The following is a 19,360-nucleotide window of genomic DNA, read 5'->3' on the forward strand; positions in this document are numbered from 1 at the left end:
CATGGTAACTATGTGAAGTGATGGATGTGTTAATAAATTTACTTGATTGTGGTAATTATTTCACAATATATGTATATCAAATCATCACATTGTATACCTTAAATATATACAATTTTTAATTGTAAAATACTTCTATATCTCAATAAATAAGGGGTAATAAGGTTATTTACAAAATTTCTAAAGCAAATATCATAATTAAAAATTAAATATTGAAAAAAATGTTCTCAAATTAGGAATGAGACAAAGATGTATTTTACACTACCCATCCATGTTTTGCTGAAGGTTCTAGTTAATGTGATAAGAAAAAGAAAAAAAAATAAGACTAATAAGAAAAAACAAAACTATAATTATTAACTGATGATATGATTTGTGTATATATAAAAATCTCAAGAATTTCAGATAAGTAATTATATATATAAAGTCAATATAGCACAGATGCTAAATATAGTCAGTGAATAATATCAATTCAAAGTCTATAAAACAGTTGGAAAATAAAATTTTAAAAATCAAATGCTTTACAATAGCATAAAGCACTAAATACCTAGGAATAAATCTCAAGAATGATATGCAAGATCTCTATAGAGAAAACTATAAAACATTACTAAAATAAAGAAAACCCATGGCTATACCATGTTTGTGGATCAGAAGTACTCAACCTTGTAAAGATGTCAATTCTCTCAAATTGACCTATAGATTTGATGTAATCTCAAATAAAATTTCAAAATTTTTCTTTTTTTTTCTTTTCTTTTTATTAGTGGACAATATTATTCTAAAATTTATATGGAAATACTTGAAAAGAAGGTGAAAGGAAGTGCTCAATTACATTTAAACATTTATTATAAATAGTGCTTAAGACAGGTATTGGCTTAAGGCTAAATAAATAAATCAACGAAAAAATATTTATGTTAAGTTCAACACATATGGACACTGGATTGATGGTAGCAGAACAGTGGGAAAAGGACTGTCTTTTTAATAAATGGTACTTAGTCCATTGCACATGCATGAGGTGGGGAAGAAATCTGATCCTTGAATCCTACCTTACACCACACATAAAATTCAATCCCAGCAGGAGTCTAGCTCTGGATGTGAAAGTTAAAACACTAAACTTTCTGTAACAAAATAAAGGAGAATATTTTCATGTCATTGGTGTAGGCAAGGATTGCTTAAATAAAAGCAAAAAGTCCTAACCACAAAAGAAAAGACTAATAAATTGGAGTAAGTTAAATTAAGGACTTCTATTTATTATAATACATCATTAAGAAAGTTAAAAGGCCAACCCACAGAGTGTGAGATATTTTCAATTCATATACAGATGCTCCTCCACTTACAATGAGGTTACATCTTGATAAACTTATCGTAAATCAAAAACATCATAAGTTGAAAATGCACTTAATATACCTAACCTACCAAACATCACATTCCAGCCTAGCCTACTTAAACATGTTCAGAACACCTGCATTAGCCTATGGTTGGGCAAAATCATCTAACACAATGACTACACTACAGTTTCAATTGTTTACCCTCAAGATCATGTGACTGGCTGGGAGCTGCAGCTCTCTAAGGCTGCCCAACATCACAAGATAGTATCCCACCACATATTGATAGCCTGAGAAAACATAAAAAATCAAAATTCCATGTGCAGTTTCCACCGAATGTGTATTACTTTCACACCATCATAAAGTAAAATAATTATAAGTAAAATCATCAGGAGTTGGGGCTCGTCTGTATATGACAAAGGACTCATTCAGAATAAACAACTTTTACAAATCATAAAAGAATAAACAAACCAATAGAAAATGGGCAAGAGACTTAAATAAGTATGTCATAAAAGAAAATATCCAATTTTTTCAAAATTATAAAAAGGTGCTCAACCTCATTAATCGTCAGATAAATGCAAATTGAAACCAAAATGAGATGTTGCTATATACACATGAGAGTAAAACGAAAAGTCTAACAATACCTAATATTGGTGAAGATACGGAAAAACTAGGATTTACACACACTATGAATTTTCCAATTTAGAAAAACTTTTGAATAAATCTCTTATTGCCGAGCATACACATACCTTTTAATCAACTCCTAGTATGTGTGTATGTGTATGTAGGTATGCATGTTCTATATATGTGTGTGTGTGTGTGTATGTACATGTGTGCATATGACATACACATTCGACTGGAGATATATATATATATATATATATACACACACACACACACATACACATATATATTTCTTTATAGTAGCATTTTTCTAACAGCTTCAAATTGGAAATAACTAAAATGTTTTTCAATAGATAAATACATCATGGTATATTTGGAATATGGGATACTATCCAATACAAAGATAACTCAACTATAGCTATACACAATATTTCAAATAAGCCTGATACAAAAAACATGTATTATATTATTTAATTTATAAAATAAAAATAAAAAACAGGCAATACTTAACTATAATATTAGATGTTATGATAGTGGTTTTCCTTGGGAAGGAGGGTGGTGGCTATTAGTTGAAGATGGGAACAAAGAGGCCTTCTGGGTTGCTGGTAATGTTCTATTTCTTGACCTGGGTAGCAGTTACTTAAGTGTATTAACTTTGTTAATTACTTTAATAATTAACTTTGTTAATTACTTTGTTAATTTACTTTAATAATTCATTAAAGTAAACACTTATGATTTATGAACTCTTAGGAGCTATGTTATACTTCAATATAAATTTTATTTGAAATATGCATCTATTATCAATTTTCTTCTTTTATTTTTCCCCAACTATCCTGGTTTTTACTTTAGAGTATTAAATATTAAACCTAAGATCTTGACATCTTGGAGAAAACATATTACTATAATTACCAAAAGTATTAAGTAATGTTACAAGTAGGGCAGTTTACAAATTTTCACATTCATTCTCTTAATACTCATAACAACCCTGTGAGTAATAAGAAGTGACAAAAGTTTTTTTAATAGATAAATAAACTGAGACTAGTTTCATACATCTAGAAAGTCTAAAACTTCAATTCTTGATCTCTAGAATGTCACACTTTTTACTGTACATGTAGCCATTTAAAATAATATATAACCAGAATAAATGATCTATAATTCAAACAACTGGGTTTTTTTTTTACTGACCACTTATTGTGAGTTTTCAAAACTGACATTGCTATTTTCTGCCAAACCACTTTGTTTTAAAATTAAATTCATTTATGAAGGTCAGTAACAGAAGGGCAACATTTTCCACTTATTTATATATTTTTTTCCACACCAAATAAGGTGCATGAACAATGTTTCATACCTTCTTAAATGTAGCAATAAATTTCAAATGTGGGTAAGATTATGTTTTGGATGCTGTTTTAAAATTAAACTATAGTAATATTACTGGGCTACTCTGAGATCTTATGTTGTGAAATTCTCTAGTTGATTTTTCTCTAGTTGATTTAGGGAAAGGGAGAATTATTAGTTTTGTCTTGTAGTCATTAGACAATTAGAAGGATGAAAGACAAAGAAATATTTTAGGCTATGGTTAGAGAAATAGGTTCTATTACTTTGCTAATAATGAGCATTTTATTAGCAAAGCGTTTTTTGAACACTATAGAACACAGCTCTAACTTCTACCAGATATTTTTAAATTGCATACACTTTTGATCACAATGTGTACCAGAAAAAAGAGTTCATATACTAACTGACATCATCTATACTATTAGAAAATCATACTTCAGAAGATTATAAACCCGATGATGTGTTAGGAGTCTCACATTTGAATGTGGGAAATGCTTGCTGCTCCATCATTGACAGTAGTGTACATTGGTACAAACTTTAAGAAAGTTTGGCAAATGCTATCGACAGCCTAAAACGGGCATTCTCTAAGGCTCTGTAACTCAATTAATAGTACTTGTTCAAAGCAAACAATTAATGACACACAAAGATTTGCTTGCAAGGATATTTGTTGTAGCATAATTTTTATTAGTAAAACACATAGTGTAGAAAATGTCAAATAATAAAAAAAATATTAAATTATCTGTGGCATATTCATAAAATGAGGTGCTTAAAAATAATGAACCATTAAAAATAACATAGTAATAACTATGTACGGTGCCAGGTGGGTATTCAACTAGTCAAGCGTTCACTTTGTAAATTATATAAATGTCTAACTACTATGCTGTACACCTGAAATGAATATAAAATAATATTGAATGTCAACTGTAATTTAAAAACATTAAAAAGAGGGAAAAGGTGAAGGGGAAAAAGAGGTTCAAATGTCCAAGTATAAAACAAATAAGTCATAGGGATGTAATACACCCCGTAGGGAATACAGTCAATAATATTGTGATAGTGGTGCACGGTGTCATACTTATTATGGACTTATTATGGTGATCACTTCTTTAGGTATATAAATGTTGGATAACTATGCTGTATATCTAAAACAAATATATCATTGAATGTTAGCTATTTTTTAATAAAAATCTTTAAAAATAAATTAAATCCGCTAACAAAAAAAAACTCTGTAAATGAAGAATTGTTATGAGATGATATTTGGCCAGGCAAGTCAATAATATTCAAATCCTGTCCTTAACCAGTCAACTTTCACCTGTGATGGACATATATGCACATGTAACAGGGTCAAAAAAAGGTACACATTATGCTAAGGTTCCTGTAACTTTTAATACTTCAAAGACAGAAGATACAATTCTTTCTGGCACATTTTTCCTGCATCAGCAGGTTCTGACTTCACTTATTATAGTGTGCGCTTTCCCATCCTCTCCCTCTTTTATAATCCTACTTCCTTTAGTAGGTTCAAAACATAATTTTTGAATTTCTGCCCTACTTTATTTGATGATTTTTTTCCCCTCTGTTTCCACGTGCAGAGCTGACATGATTTCTTAGATCTATATGTCCCTCTCAGTTTTTTTAACATTTCCTACTGTTCATGTTGTAACTACAAAGTAAGCATCCTTTCATTTTTAAAACTGACATCTTTTATCCCTTAACTTCTGATCCCTTATGTTCTGATTGCAAATTCTAGCAATAGTTTCCTTGTTCATCTACCAAATTCTGAAACCTTTTTGTTTTCCTACTGTGGTTTAACTCTGTCTCTGAACAAACCTATTTACTAGAACTTAGATTGATTATGGCATGGGCCTGTATAATCTCCTTCTTAGCCCTTGGATGTCACCATTTCACTGAGTTTTTATTCCTCTTCAATCTAAGAAAAAATATAACCCTCCATTAGTAGTGGTCCCCAATCCTATTATTTATTTTTTTTACATTATTATTATTTCATTAACCTCCCTGCCCCACAACATTGCATCATCACTTCGGTTCTCTGAAGTTCATACCTGAGATCAGAGCTCACATACTGGAGGCTAAGGGTCCTTGGATCAGGAAAGAAACTCATCCCTAAAGAGGTGGAGAACAACCAGCTGGTGGAGAAACAGGCCAGGTTTACAGAATCCCAGCTTTCTTCTCTCTCATTCTCTCTTTTTGGATGTCTTTTAATGACTTCTAATGCAAATAAATAATGACAAATAATTAAATAGGACAAAAAGTATCTTCCAAATAGTTGGTACTATAACATTCCATTTTTGTTTTTTTAAAAATGTCCCCCAAAGCCACACATAGGATTAGGATCAAAAGAACTAGTGGCTAATCGTGGCTATCTCTGAGTCATAGAAGCACGACAGGGGCAGTTGTTGAGGTTTAATTTCTCTCATCTTTTCATATATTTTTGAAATGGTTTACAAAAAAAAAAAACCCACTTTTATTATTTTACCATTATATGACATTCATGTTCATTTAATTTTTAAAAAAATGTGTATGGCTACTTTACCTCGAACACCCCCAAAAAACCATATTAAAGTCCTGATTTTCATGTTGTCAATTTTCCCTGATTCACAACTTCATCTTTTAGTACCATTCTCATGTGATGTTCCCTCATTTTTAACTTTAAAATAAGAAATGTTATAGACTTAAGAAAGAATAGTTTTTCACATTTCTAGAAGTTGGACCTTATAACCATCTAATAGTAATAATAATGAGCACGTATAACCTCATTTTCAAGCTCTAGGTTTCCAAAACCTCCTATTTACATTCACAGTCTAGTAGCAGGAGCCTCCATTAGCAGATCAAAATCACGCAAAATGCCATTTACTATTTATAACCATTATAAATGTGTATCCGCTTTGTACTCGAATGAGAAATAATTCTAGGACAGATACATACTCAAGAGTTCAGCTTGTTGGTGGACCATGGCTGTATAGATGCTTCCATGAACCCCGCTGTGGTAAATAGATCACTCTCTGCTTAGCAGCAAATATCAAGAACGGTATATCATAAACAAAATGAAAGAGACTGAAGTCACTTCAATTCACCTTCTCAGCTTTCTTCACTTTAAAATAGTGAAATAAAATATTCATGTGCTACCATTTTGTGGTTTAACAAAGAAAGAGGTATTTTCTCTTCCTTATATTAATCCATGATTGCCTATAGTCTCATACCAAGTCAACTATTTACACCCACAACTACCTTTTATATAAGTGAGGAAGGTAAGGGGGAAAAATGGTCAACAAGTGAGACAGCTAACCAATCTTCCTAACAGCATGACAAATATACCGAATCACATTTCAAACATTCGTTGGCACTTGGAAGAAAAAACACTATCTACTTCATCCACAGAATAACCTATTCCTCCAAGGGATATTCAAGAAGGCCCGAGGCAATCTACCCTTACTGAGAATTTAGGAAACATAAATGAATACTAGATGCAAGTTTATTTTCTGAATTACAATTTTAAGCACTTTAAGTGAAACAGCAATACTAAAAGTAATTTAACATCTTTTAAGATAATTTAAAGTGCTTAACTCAATAATTATCTCTTAACATTGTTATAGAGTCTCTGTTTTCCTAGTGCTCTTTAGAAAGGACAAAATACTCTTCCTTTTACTACAATTTTCCCCTTGTCTATATCTAATTGAAGAGCTTTTTATCAGGAAATTTGAAAAATGGATAATTACTGCTCTGGGGCCTCTCATCAGCTATGAACTTGGGAATTAGAGTTTCTAGCCTTGCTTAATGAAAAGTGGCTGAATTCAATTTTATTCATCTAACACGTATTTTTTTTTTTCTTTTGGTAAAAAATTTCCCAGAGACTCTCTCTTAATAGCCACTGGCAAAGCCCATAATTCTACTACTGAAACAATGAGATCTATTTTCCAGATCATCAATCTTCATTCTCTAGACAGATACAATTGTTTGAAGAGTTGCAATTACATTATCCCTTGATGCTTCTTCAGCCTCTGCATTTGACTGATTCCACAGTTAACAATTAAAAAGCCAAAGGAACTGAGGATTAATTTTTATCTCTAATAATAAAAGTTCATTGCATTGAATTTCTTGGTATCAGCATCATTGCCCTCCTAATTAAAAGTGCAATAGTTATATAATCTTACAAAAAGAAAAATGGAAGTCAGTATCCATTCGTGGACTATTTAATTCGAGTGCAGTAACTGCAATCACCCTGACTGTAAGGACAACATAACTTTTTAGTACCTATAAATAAATCACTTTAAAATGTTAGGTTTTGCCTATATAGCTAAAACTTAATCCATCCTCTGAACTTACCACTACACATTTTTGAATGGCAAACTATATTTAGCAAGAAATAGGTCTGGTAGATTCGGAACCAAATGTAGATAATCAAGATGAAAAACACACAACATCATCATATATGTATGTTCTTGACTGTATTTGTCATCAAAGGCCAATAGGACACAGTGCCTAGCTGCCTTCTAATAATCAGAAAGGGAATAGAAATCGCCTCTTCTTCACATTCCTTCCTCTTCCCTTTTGGCACTACTACTCCCTTCATCTCATTACCTCACAACCAGTTCTGCTCATGTCGGTGTTTCCCACGATGGCTCTAGCGAGAGATGCCACAGAGGTTCTGATTCCACAGGCCTTCACTGAGACCCAGAAATCTGAATTTTTCCCGAGCGGGCACAGCATCAGTGAGGTGTGGTCTCAGGGCCACTTTTCAGGAAGAAACTGCCCCATACTGTAAGCTTCTGGAGTACTTTATGGTCTCTGTATTCTGACTGCTTAGCACATGGGTGACTCAGAGGTGATAAAAATTCAAAAATGGGGTGAAGGGTTAAAGAAGTACAAATTAGTAGTTGATAGATGGTCATGGGATGGGGAGCATAGCATAGGAAATGCAGTTGGCAATAACGTATTGGCTAAGTGAAGAGCCAGAGGAGAGAAAGAGCAATTAGGGGGGTGGTTTTATAAACTGTGTAAATGTCTAGCCAATGTACTGTACACTTGAAACTAATAAATTTGTTTTAAAAATGACACAGAAGAACTATTAGCTTGGTAAAGGCAGGATTTTATCAGAATTGGCTTAGAGAAAGAGAGGCTCGAGATTTGTGTCCTATTAAGTGCTCTTTTACATATTTGTCTCTTTGAGTCTCAGCTTTCAACTATTTGACTATAAGAGAAGCAGAAGGTAAAATGATAGGCTGGTAGAGGCGACAGTGTTTTGCATGTATGATTTAGGATAATTTTCCTTGAACCCAAAAGCACAGTTCTATCAACGTGCTCTCCCTTAAAATCAGGAAGGAAAAAAAAACATTCCATGAAATCTTGTCAGAAATCACCAAATAAATATAATATTTATATTTTAACATTTAAAATGTTAATTTATAAGCATTAATCTGTAAAAACTAAATGGTTTTCATCTAAAAAAATAAAATTTCATTTAAATATATGCGCCTTTGAAAATTACCTGAAGCCTATGGAACAATTCATCTGTGGGATTCTGGCAATTACTTCACAACTATTATTTTTGTCAATATTCTCATGAGACAGCTGACTAGTCAAGCCAAAATTTGGACCGTGTTATCAAAACATCTCCATATTTTATTCATCTCCATATTTTATTCATTTATTCAGGCTAATTTCAGTGTTAGGACTTATCTTCCACAAAAAATATCACAGCCATATTTTCAACAAGATGCTATATACTTCCATCATTTCCCACTCTGATATTATTTCTCATGATTAAGAGCTATCAAGAATATCCATGAGTGCTTGAGTTGAATCCTGTACTAAATGAGAACAAACGTGAAGGAAATGATCCAAACTATTGGGAGACTCCCCTGGAGAAGGATGACTATTACTGGATTAAAGAAATGGGCTAACTAGTAAACACTGACTTGAGAGACTTGCAAATCATGATCTGTCCTTTGGTTCCTGTTTCACAAGGTCAGTGCTATTTGTGATTCTCTTGTATACCTCATGAACTCCAAATTTCTCTCTTTCAAAATAATTGGCATGGACTGTGTTGTTCCAACCCAGCATTCACTAACTGACCTGCACAGCTTCAAGCCATGTCTCTGGAGATCCTGTCATGTTGATTTTTTCTCACCTCTTAGAAATACCACCTCCACCTCAAAGTGTCCAGATAATTGCTAAATAAGAAACTACTACATTCATATTACCATTATATTCCTGGCATACAATATTATAAAACAGGCATCGTGAGAGTACTCAGGTTAATGATTTAGAAAATACATCTCAAATCTGATGAGTCTGGATTCAAGGTGTCACTAATGAATACTAACTATGTGGCCAACAAGGTGTCTATGTCTCTCTGACCTTCAGTGCCCTCATCCATAAAGTAGTGCTAACAACAGCACTACCTCACTGAGTTTATGTGAAGATTTAAAGTGTTGCATGTATGACAACACAAGGATTGATGAAAGCTTTTGTTCAACTACCGGGAGCTACTATATCAGTATTATTATTAATGAAAAGGGTACATAATTTAGAGTCATAATTTGGTCCAATCATGGCTCTGTATTTCAACTTTTTCATTTGTAAAGTGGGGGATGTACCAACTACCTTAGAGATTTGGTATGAACATTAGAGTTAAGTATATTAAAATCCTAAGCAAAATGCCTGGCACATCATAAGCACTCAATGGATGGCAGCCTTGAAATAATTACACATAGAAAGTGATGTCGGTTATAAGACAATAATCCATATGCCATATCAAGCTGTTAAAAATTTTAAAAGATTTTTGATATGTTTCGGTGCTTCTGTTCTCGCTCCATCATGATCCTAGTACTGGATAAAATATTATTCAGGCAGGAGTGCACCCAGCCTTTCTCATGCTCTATCTACGAACAAGGGCTCTATCTCTGCTAGCTCAGTTTCTTTCCCTTCTCTGCTTTACAGAAAGTCCTGTTGCCCGGCAAGTTCTCTGGGACTACTGTGGTCTAGAAATGAAAGAAAGGGAGAAGAGTAGAAAGAAGGGAAATATGTGCTTAGGGTTGAGAAAGAGGTTTGGGGAAGACTTTAGAAAAAAAAAGATGCTTGAGGAACTGAGGGATGGAGCGGAAGTAGATGGAGGTGGAAGGAATTTCCTGAAATACTGTCTTGTTTTAGAAATGTTCTTCCGAATAGTCAATCAAGCTAAGTAAGTGGGGTGGGGAGCCTTCATGAATAAGGAGAATGAGGAGAAAAAATAATAAAATAAAAAAAATCTTCCTATTGGTGGATAATGTTCTTTGAAAGCCAGGGCTCCAAGGCTGGCCAAATAACATGTAGCTTCTACTGGGTAAAAATACTAGGGGCTGAGGGACTTCCACTGCTGCTGGGTGCAGAAATGTCATTAAAAAAAACAGGCACTGCATGGAGGCAGGAGCTACTTGATTTTCTAGTGGGTAAGCCATTGGAAGGAAATGCCTTTAGAACTCTTCACACTCTGGAGAATCTGGAGGCAGATTTTGCCAATGGTGTGGCAAGGAAGAAAGTCTTCCTAAGTAAGATTGAAGAACCAAGGAATCAGGTGACTAGGAATGGGCTTTTAGCACCCCTGAGGAGTATGTGACCCTCAGTGGACCTGAAGACAGAGCTGGGAAGCACCAGGAGCTCCACAGAAATCTGTCCTGGCACCAGGATAACATTACCAAAGTGCAGAAAGTAGCACTACTGTCCCAGTGCAGAGCAGTGCATGGAGTGAATAACTGCACGAAAGAGAATTTAGGAGTAAAAAAGAAGAGAATATGGAAAAAGGTGTAGAAGAAGAGAAAGTAAGCTTATTGAGTTATGCAACCACGCAGTAAAGTTCTGGGCAATGGGTATTTTCCATCTGCCTTTCCAGAGCCGATATGCCTCCATTTCTACCCAGCCTCATGTTAGTTGACTTGCCTAAGACTATTAGTATTAATGCCGAATACCCCGCATTTGAGTAGCACTTTACATTTTATGAAGTGCTTTCATATACATTATTCCATTCTGATACATCAATTTCTCTCCTATGTTTTATTCAAAAAGGTTTATTGAAGTTATCTTTCATGCCACTGCATAAAAATTCTTTCTCATCTACCTCTGTGAGCATTAGCAACCTTCTGAGAGACCCTTTTAAATGAAAACAAGTCTGCTATCATCATCTTTGAAGATTTTCCAGAGATCCTGACTGTATAAGTCTTCTATCTTTAGTTCTCTCCTTCTGTGCTTGCTAGAGTTTCTTCCTTGTCCCTTCTGGTCAAAGGAGTAACTACTTGCTTCTTTGCCTGGTAGGTTTGTTCATTCACCTTCCAACTCCAGTACCCTAAGGCACCCACTGCAAATCTGGATCACATAGGCCCTGGTTACTCACTGTGGTCCCTGCACCAGCAGCACCCCATCTCTTTTGAGCTTGTTAGAATATACAGTCGTGGATTCTGTTCAACGTGCCTTCTTAAGTTTAAGAAGCATTGGTTTGGAACACATCTAGTCAGGTACAATTTTTCCATATTTTCCCAGGTGATCAGAAGAACACAGTTTGGCCTATATTTATTAGGATATCCTAAGAGAAATGATCAAGGTACACTCACAGGATGACACAAACTCCATAAAAAAGAGAGTTTACCTCTGGAGTGATTCTCATCCCACCTACCCCACATGCTCCTTCTGTGAGTCACTCTTTAGCATCAGTGAGAACAACAAATGACTGTAGGAGAGGGGGAAGCATCCCCTCTATGTCTCAACATCTATAACACTGTTCCCTAAATATATGGGCAACAGGGAAATATAAATTGTGATCTTCCATCCCTTATTGCTGTCTGATATGACCAAATAAATTGACACATCTTGAAAATGGAGAGAATAATATAATAGTGAATTCTCTCTGATACAGAGCTGCTTAATGAATAATTTAAAAGTATTTTACAATTTCAAAGTTCTCAGGGCTTGATAACTAATAAAAACAATCCAGAGTTCCATTGGCTAAGACTTTTACATTTGTGTTCTGCTCCAAGGAGCTGTTCCTGAAACTGATAAACATGTAACATCAATCATAATACTTTTTATGAAATAATCACAGGTATAAAAAGATTGACAGAACCAAGAAAGCAATAATTGCCTGTCTTGGTAAATAGATATTTGGTAGTTATATCTCCTTTAGCCCCTAAAGACAAAGCAAAACAAATGTGAATTAACCAGGTTTTTGTCTGACTGTAATATTAATCTTTGGATAATAAGATACCAAAAGGCAGAAAAAAAGTGTTCTTCTATATACTGAATACTCAAATAACTCAAGTTTGCTGAGTCAAAATTAAAAATACATTGCCTTTTCTCTTATAAGGGCAATGTCAAAAAAATTTATCAGTGGCCCAAATATATATAAAAGGCTAAAAACATCAACATGATAATTAGTGGACTCATTTATATTCAAATATAGAAGCTTACCTATTTTAATATTACATTCAAGGATGAAAACTCAAAGTATGTCTAATTACTGTTAAGAGAGAGAAATGAGAAAATATTTCTTAAGATCCAAATTCATTATTATTATTAAGTTTTATGTATAATTGTCAACTCATAACTAAGCTGACCTGATAACCAACTCATATCCATGCTGACCTTTAATCATGTCTCAAGTTCACTACTGTACTTTATTTAAAAAGAGTTATACAGTTAGGATAATTAAGTTGGTATCTGTAGAACAGGTGAAGAGATGACAAGTTTATTGCCAAACAATGGAGAATTTGAAATAGATATCAGCTTAGCTGCATTAACGTTTTTCTTAAATCCTGGATTTTCACCACTAAAATAGCTGTGCAAATATTAGTCACCAATTCCAGCAAATTATGAAATTCACTTGTAAAATATGTGTTTAAATTCTTTAAGAGAAAATGCAAAATTGCCCATAAATTGATATTTTAAAGTTAATAGACACTTTACTGAGCTTGTAGGCATATGGCCACACCATTTCTACAGCAGAAGTTGAATACAATATTATAAGACTGAAAAAGGAATTAGACTTCAGGGCTTTAAAGTACAGCAGTTATAGACTTTTGAAAGAAGAGTGAGCTTTGGCTTATCTTCTTACCCTTTGACTCCTGCTATCTTTTTTTAAAAAGATTGTTTTCTCTATATTTCCTTAGAGCTATATGACTCTTGCTTATATATGTGGTTAGTTTAGATTGGTTAGCTAGGTTAGAAAATGATGTAACTGAGATCGCAAGTAGAGTTATCATCTTCTCATAGCTCAGAGAGCTTTACTGTATTTCATTAACTCCATCTCTAACTAGAGTCATCATATTATTTATAACGTAACCAGAGACATTTTTGAGAGTGAAAGGAGGTGCAATTAATAGTTATGCCAGCGCACATCATAAGCAAAAATTAACACGAAATGGATCCAGACCTAAATGTAAAAGCCAAAACTAAAAACCTATTAAATGTAAAATATAAGGGATAAATATTCATGATCTTAGATTTGGTAAAGGATTCTTAGACTTGACACCAAAAGTAGAGCAAGAAAAAAAAACTAGATAAGCTGGACTTCATTAGAATTTTTTTTAAAATTGTGTTTCAAAGGATATTAAGAAAATGAAAAGACAACCCACAGAATGGGAGAGAATATGCAAGTCATATATCCCATAAGGAACTTGTGTCTAGAATAAGGAACTCTTATGACTCAATAATAAAAAAGACAAAAATTTCAATTTAAAAATGGGTACAGGATTTGAGTAGACATTTCTCCAGGAAAAATATACAAATAGTCAATAAGCACATGAAAAAAATGTTGACATCATTAGTCATCAAAGAAATGCAAATTAAAACCAAAAAATGACATCACTCACACCCACTAGGATGACCAGAAACAAAAAGCCGAATAAAGTAAGTGTTGGCAAAGATGTGGACAATTGGAAACCTCATCTGTTGCTGGTACAAATGTAAAATGGAGCAGCCACTTTATAAAGTAGTCTGGCAGTTCCTTCAACGATTAAATATAGAGTCACTATATGATCTAGCAGTTCTACTCTTAGGTATATAACCAAGAGAAGTAAAAATGTAGGTCCACACAGAAACTTGTAGATGAATGTTTATGGTAGCATTAATCATAACAAGTAATAGAAGGAAACATCCAAATGTCAATTAATATAGAAATGGATAAATAAAAGGTGGTATATCCAGATAATGAAATAGTATTTGGCCATAAAAAGAAATAAAGTACTGAGACACACTACAAAATGGATGAACCTTGAAAACATTATGCTCAGTGAAAGAAGCCAGTCACAGAAAACTACTATATGATTCCATTCATATTAAAGGTCTGAATATAGAAATCTATAGGGACAGAAAGTAGATCATTGGTTCCTTAGGGCTGGCGGTGGCATGGGGAGGGCAGACAGGGGAATACAGGAATGCTAGCTAAAGGTTACAGGGTTTATTTTTGAGGTGATGAGAATGTTCTAAAATTGACTGTGGTGATGGCTGCACATCCCTGTGAATACACTAAAAAACACTGAATTATATACTTTAAATGGGTGAATTGTATAGTATATAAATTATACCTCACTTAATCTATTAAAAAAGGAAAAAATATGGTGAGACAATAAGTACAAACTGGGATTATCTGGGCAAATTTTGATGTGTTGCCATCTACCTCTAATCTCATCCCAATGACCAACAAACTCACTTTCCAGAGAAAGACTGGTAAGAAAGTTGGTCAGTTCTACACTTATGCTAACAATTGTTTGAAAACACAAGTTAAAAAATATGTCCTAATAATGTGGCTAGGGAAATTTTTCAGACAGGAAGAAAAAATTTTGACTCATTTAGAGATATTCTCATGCACTGCGGCCTCTAGATCACTTTCAGTAAACCTGTATCGGCAGCCCTGTATCAACTAATAGGTAGATTAAGCATGTGCTTAGGGCCTCCACAATGCCAGCCCTTACCCCTAAAGAAGTTCAGCTGCAATGAACTTTTCAAGAACTTTGAAAAGACTGTAGAAAGAAACTTTTTTATTTCAGCATACATATTACGCATATAATACCTGAAGTCAATAGAACTTAACACCCATACACCAGATTTTGAAAGTTTAGAATGATTTTGATTTTGAATTATAATATCCTCAGTGCTGGGACCTTCTACAGATCCTAATCAGCCCTGTAAGGAAGGAAGCGTGGACAGCATGGTCAAAGAACAATCTCCAAGCTTAGCAGAGACACAGACAGGAGGGTCACAGCAAGGACCACCGAGGACCAAAGACCAAAGCAGCATCCCCATCCCCCACAGTTCCACTCAATATAAATGATACTTCAGATGGGGAAGCCCCCGATTAACTGAGATTAAATGCCCCACCACCTTGGAGTTAGATTTAGTTTTGTTTACGAAAATAAACATATCTGTCATATTTTTGCACAAAAAATTTTATGAGGTAAAATTTATACCCACCTCACTACCTATGTCTATCTAGCCATGACTGCAAGCCATGACTATAGAGAAGTCCAGTTGGAGATCGGAATGCAAGATCCCCACCAGTGCTATGGTTTTAAGATGATTCTAATCACCAATTTATGTGCTCTTTTCCTTTTGTGGTAAATTGAAACAATATTTGTAAGTGTGTGAATTGTATTTCTAAATTCTGTAAGAAATAGAATCACTAAAAAGAACTTGCTAACCAGATAAACATTTATGTCTATGAAGAGCGTTCTCAGTGAGTATTTTAAGAAGGAAACATAGTTTGTTATTAGGATACAAAACTATCTTTCAATAAAAAATGGCTAAGGCAATAGGTATGATAAAAATTAAAGTATTAATGTTACAAAGGTTTTAAACTGGGTTTTAAAATAACCATCATGTATATTGAAGATTCTTGAAAGCAATTATTATTTATCTACTCCAATATCTCACAAAAGCATTTCAGCATCTGAGAGGACAATATAACTTAGAGTATCACATAAATTCCAGAATCATTTATTCAAATCAAATATCCATTTTTACATCAAGGGCAACTACTTCTTCATAAAAGAACAGTGTAATATATTACCTAGAAATGAATGTTACATATTTATAACTCTGGCTGGTAAATCCCAGTCATATTATTATTATGCCATTAAACTGGAAATATATAGAGTTGAAAAGAAGAGTGATCATAATAAAGTCACTTTACTCTGCACATAACACCTGAAATTCAATCTAATATAACTTCCAAATACCAGAAGTTTAATGTTTATGGTCTTTATTGAATAATCTTCTCTTTCTTTTAAGAAAGTCAATAAAAAGTCATCTCTAAACTTTTCAGTGAAACTAGAAACTGCATTAAACTACAAAGTCGCAAAGATAAGAATAAAATCAAGAGATCGTTCTTATGATCCCTGCTAGCTAATGCTTTAGTGTTTTCATTCTCGATCCCAACATGAGTTTATTTAAATATTTTCCCTGAAGTCTGACTAATGTGTTATGTTAGCGCACATTTTTGCTTGCATATTTATATATGATTTAGAATTTATTCAAGGAAATAACAATATCAAATAACATTATAAATATGTTAGAAGGCCCTTTAGGTTTAAAGGAGACAATCAAGAAATTTTTTTCTTGTGGTAAAATATATATAAAATTTACCATTTTAACCATTTTGTTGGGCAACCATCACCACCGTCCATGTCTAGAATTTTTACACTTTCCTGAACTGAAACTCAATATCCACTGATCTCATATTTCCCTCTCCTTCCATGGAAGATACAATTTTAAATAATATGTTTTTCAAAAACATACTTGCAAGTTGGAATTACACTCAAGCGGAAACCCTCAATTAAAGAGCTCTAGATTCTGTTTTGCATGTTATAAACAATGATTGAACATCACTTTTTGAAATATTTCTGGTGTTAGTGACACATGCCATTGTTAGGCATATTTTGTTCATGCTATAAAGCAGTATTTATTTTGGATTGGGTCTATGCAATTATTTTTTATTTTTATATCAATGAAAATACTGCAAATAAACAGAATAATAAGTTCTTACATGATTAATTCCTACTTTTAACAAAAGGTTCAGAATACATATGGGGATGTGGATATCAAATAGTATGTTGCATTTATATACCCGCAGGAAAACACTGACCTATTTAAACAGGGAGATATTTTTGTATAATTTTCCTAAGGATGACTTTAGATTTATAAGGATTCATCTATGCTTTCATATACCATATCCTCTGTGGTCAGGTGATGGCATATATTTGTGAGTAGATGAATATATAAAGTTGTATATAATCAGAAATTATATAATTAGCATTAAAACATTTTTTAAATAAACAAGGAAGAAAGAATTGCTTGGAAATTTCAATCAGCGAGGAGAAAATAAACCAGATCTCATGAAAAGTTACCATTTTAGGCAAAGAAACCTTCAAAAAGCACCTGATTCAGATGGCCTGACCTGATTGGAAGGAAGCGTATGTATGTATATTATAAACGACCCTTCTCTGTACTTTTGTACTTACTTCTCAAGTTCTGCAGCCCATGACTCTAAAATATAGTCTTGTATAATGCAAATATTTGCTGACTGCATCTCCACAGGCTACATTTGGTCCACCTAATCCACATTCCATTGCTGGCATACTATGGAACCCTTTCCCTACTGTCAAATTCAAACTACCACATCAATATATCACCGGCCAATTCTGCCCCTGTGCAAATTCTGCTCTTTTCCAATGCGAGCTCATGATCTACAGAATATATATACATCTTTGCCTACAAAATCCAGGGATCATCAGTGATGATAATAGATAGTAATGTATGATAACAAAGTAAAACGATCAGCTTTTGTGGAATGTTGAATAAATCATTTGAACAATGATGGGACTGGGAAAGCAGAAAAAAATGTGGTTCTATTTCCATGATAATCATAAATGCTCAGCTTGCTATCATCTGAGACTGTATCATGTTTGCCTCATATTTTAGAACAAACTAAAAATTACTGCAATACTGGCCATCTTCTTAACTTACTAATATGTCATTAATATTGATAAAAGATCTTATGGCTTATACACTTTTAAAATCTCACATGCAACTTAGAAATCCTCTCCACCTGGTTTCTGGCAGGAATACAACTTATTGATGAAAATAAAACAGTACACCAAGAATAGCCAGGGTAAGGATTCCCCTGAAATTATTTTCTTTCTTCACTTTAATGCAGTCTCTTCTTAATATGTACTTTATATGTAAACTCAAGAGTTCCATTATAGGCTTACACAATAATAGTAGCTAACAATTATGGAGAGTTTACAATATGCTAGGAACTGTCCTAAGAATTTTACATTAAACTGTTCATTTAATCTTCTCAACAATCCTATCAGGTAACAATAATTATTATCCCCATTTAATATACTGTGTAAAGAAAGTAAAAAATAGATTAAGGAACTTAGCCAAGATTACTCAAACCTTACCCAAGTTCACTAGAGAAGCCAGATCACACTCTTGATCGCTAGTTTTAAATGTCGATATTGTTTTTCCACATGTAACTCATTTTCATTTTCCAGTTTTACCCAATTATAAAAAGATTTTAGAGAGGTAAATGGCAGTGCATATTGTTTACCTGAACGTCCTGGCATTTGCTAGTCTTGCCTGAGATTTTTGCTGTCTCAGGGCAGTCTGCTGGGCATCCTGGATTCTTCAATTCAGTAACTGCTATCCCAATTTCTCTTTGCGCATATTTTGTAAGCAAGACACTGCTGAACCTCATAAAGGGTCACTTAATTGTACATTTGGTAGTCACAGTCCTGCCTAAATCATTTCTCAGGGTTTAAAGCAAAAATTGGAGAATCCCCTAGAAAACACAGAATAGGCATTCTATCACACCTAAAAAATGGGTGTATCTCTTGTTCCTCCAAGCATCATTATAAAAGCATCACATAAAAAGAAACAGGCACTGCTCCAAATAAAAACCCATTCTATCATTGTCAGTCTCCAAGAGATAAAGCTTTCATTCATAAATGGGAGCAGAGGGAGCAAATACCAGTTGTAACTAACAGTTTTCAAGAGAACTTTTGCATTTTCATTTTTAAAAAGTGAAACTCCCTGTATTAAAGTGATTT

The 19,360-nt window shown here is 33.6% G+C and overlaps 1 protein-coding gene across 2 annotated transcripts in view; it reads right to left on the bottom strand.

The window, feature by feature from the left end:
- ZNF385B (zinc finger protein 385B) overlaps positions 1-19,360 on the bottom strand; it is a 344,341-nt gene that overhangs the window by 187,475 nt on the left and 137,506 nt on the right. The window lies entirely within an intron of this gene.

Source organism: Pteropus medius, unplaced genomic scaffold (assembly GCF_902729225.1).
Source record: "Pteropus medius unplaced genomic scaffold, Ma_sr-lr_union100, whole genome shotgun sequence".
Lineage (NCBI taxonomy): Eukaryota > Metazoa > Chordata > Mammalia > Chiroptera > Pteropodidae > Pteropus > Pteropus medius.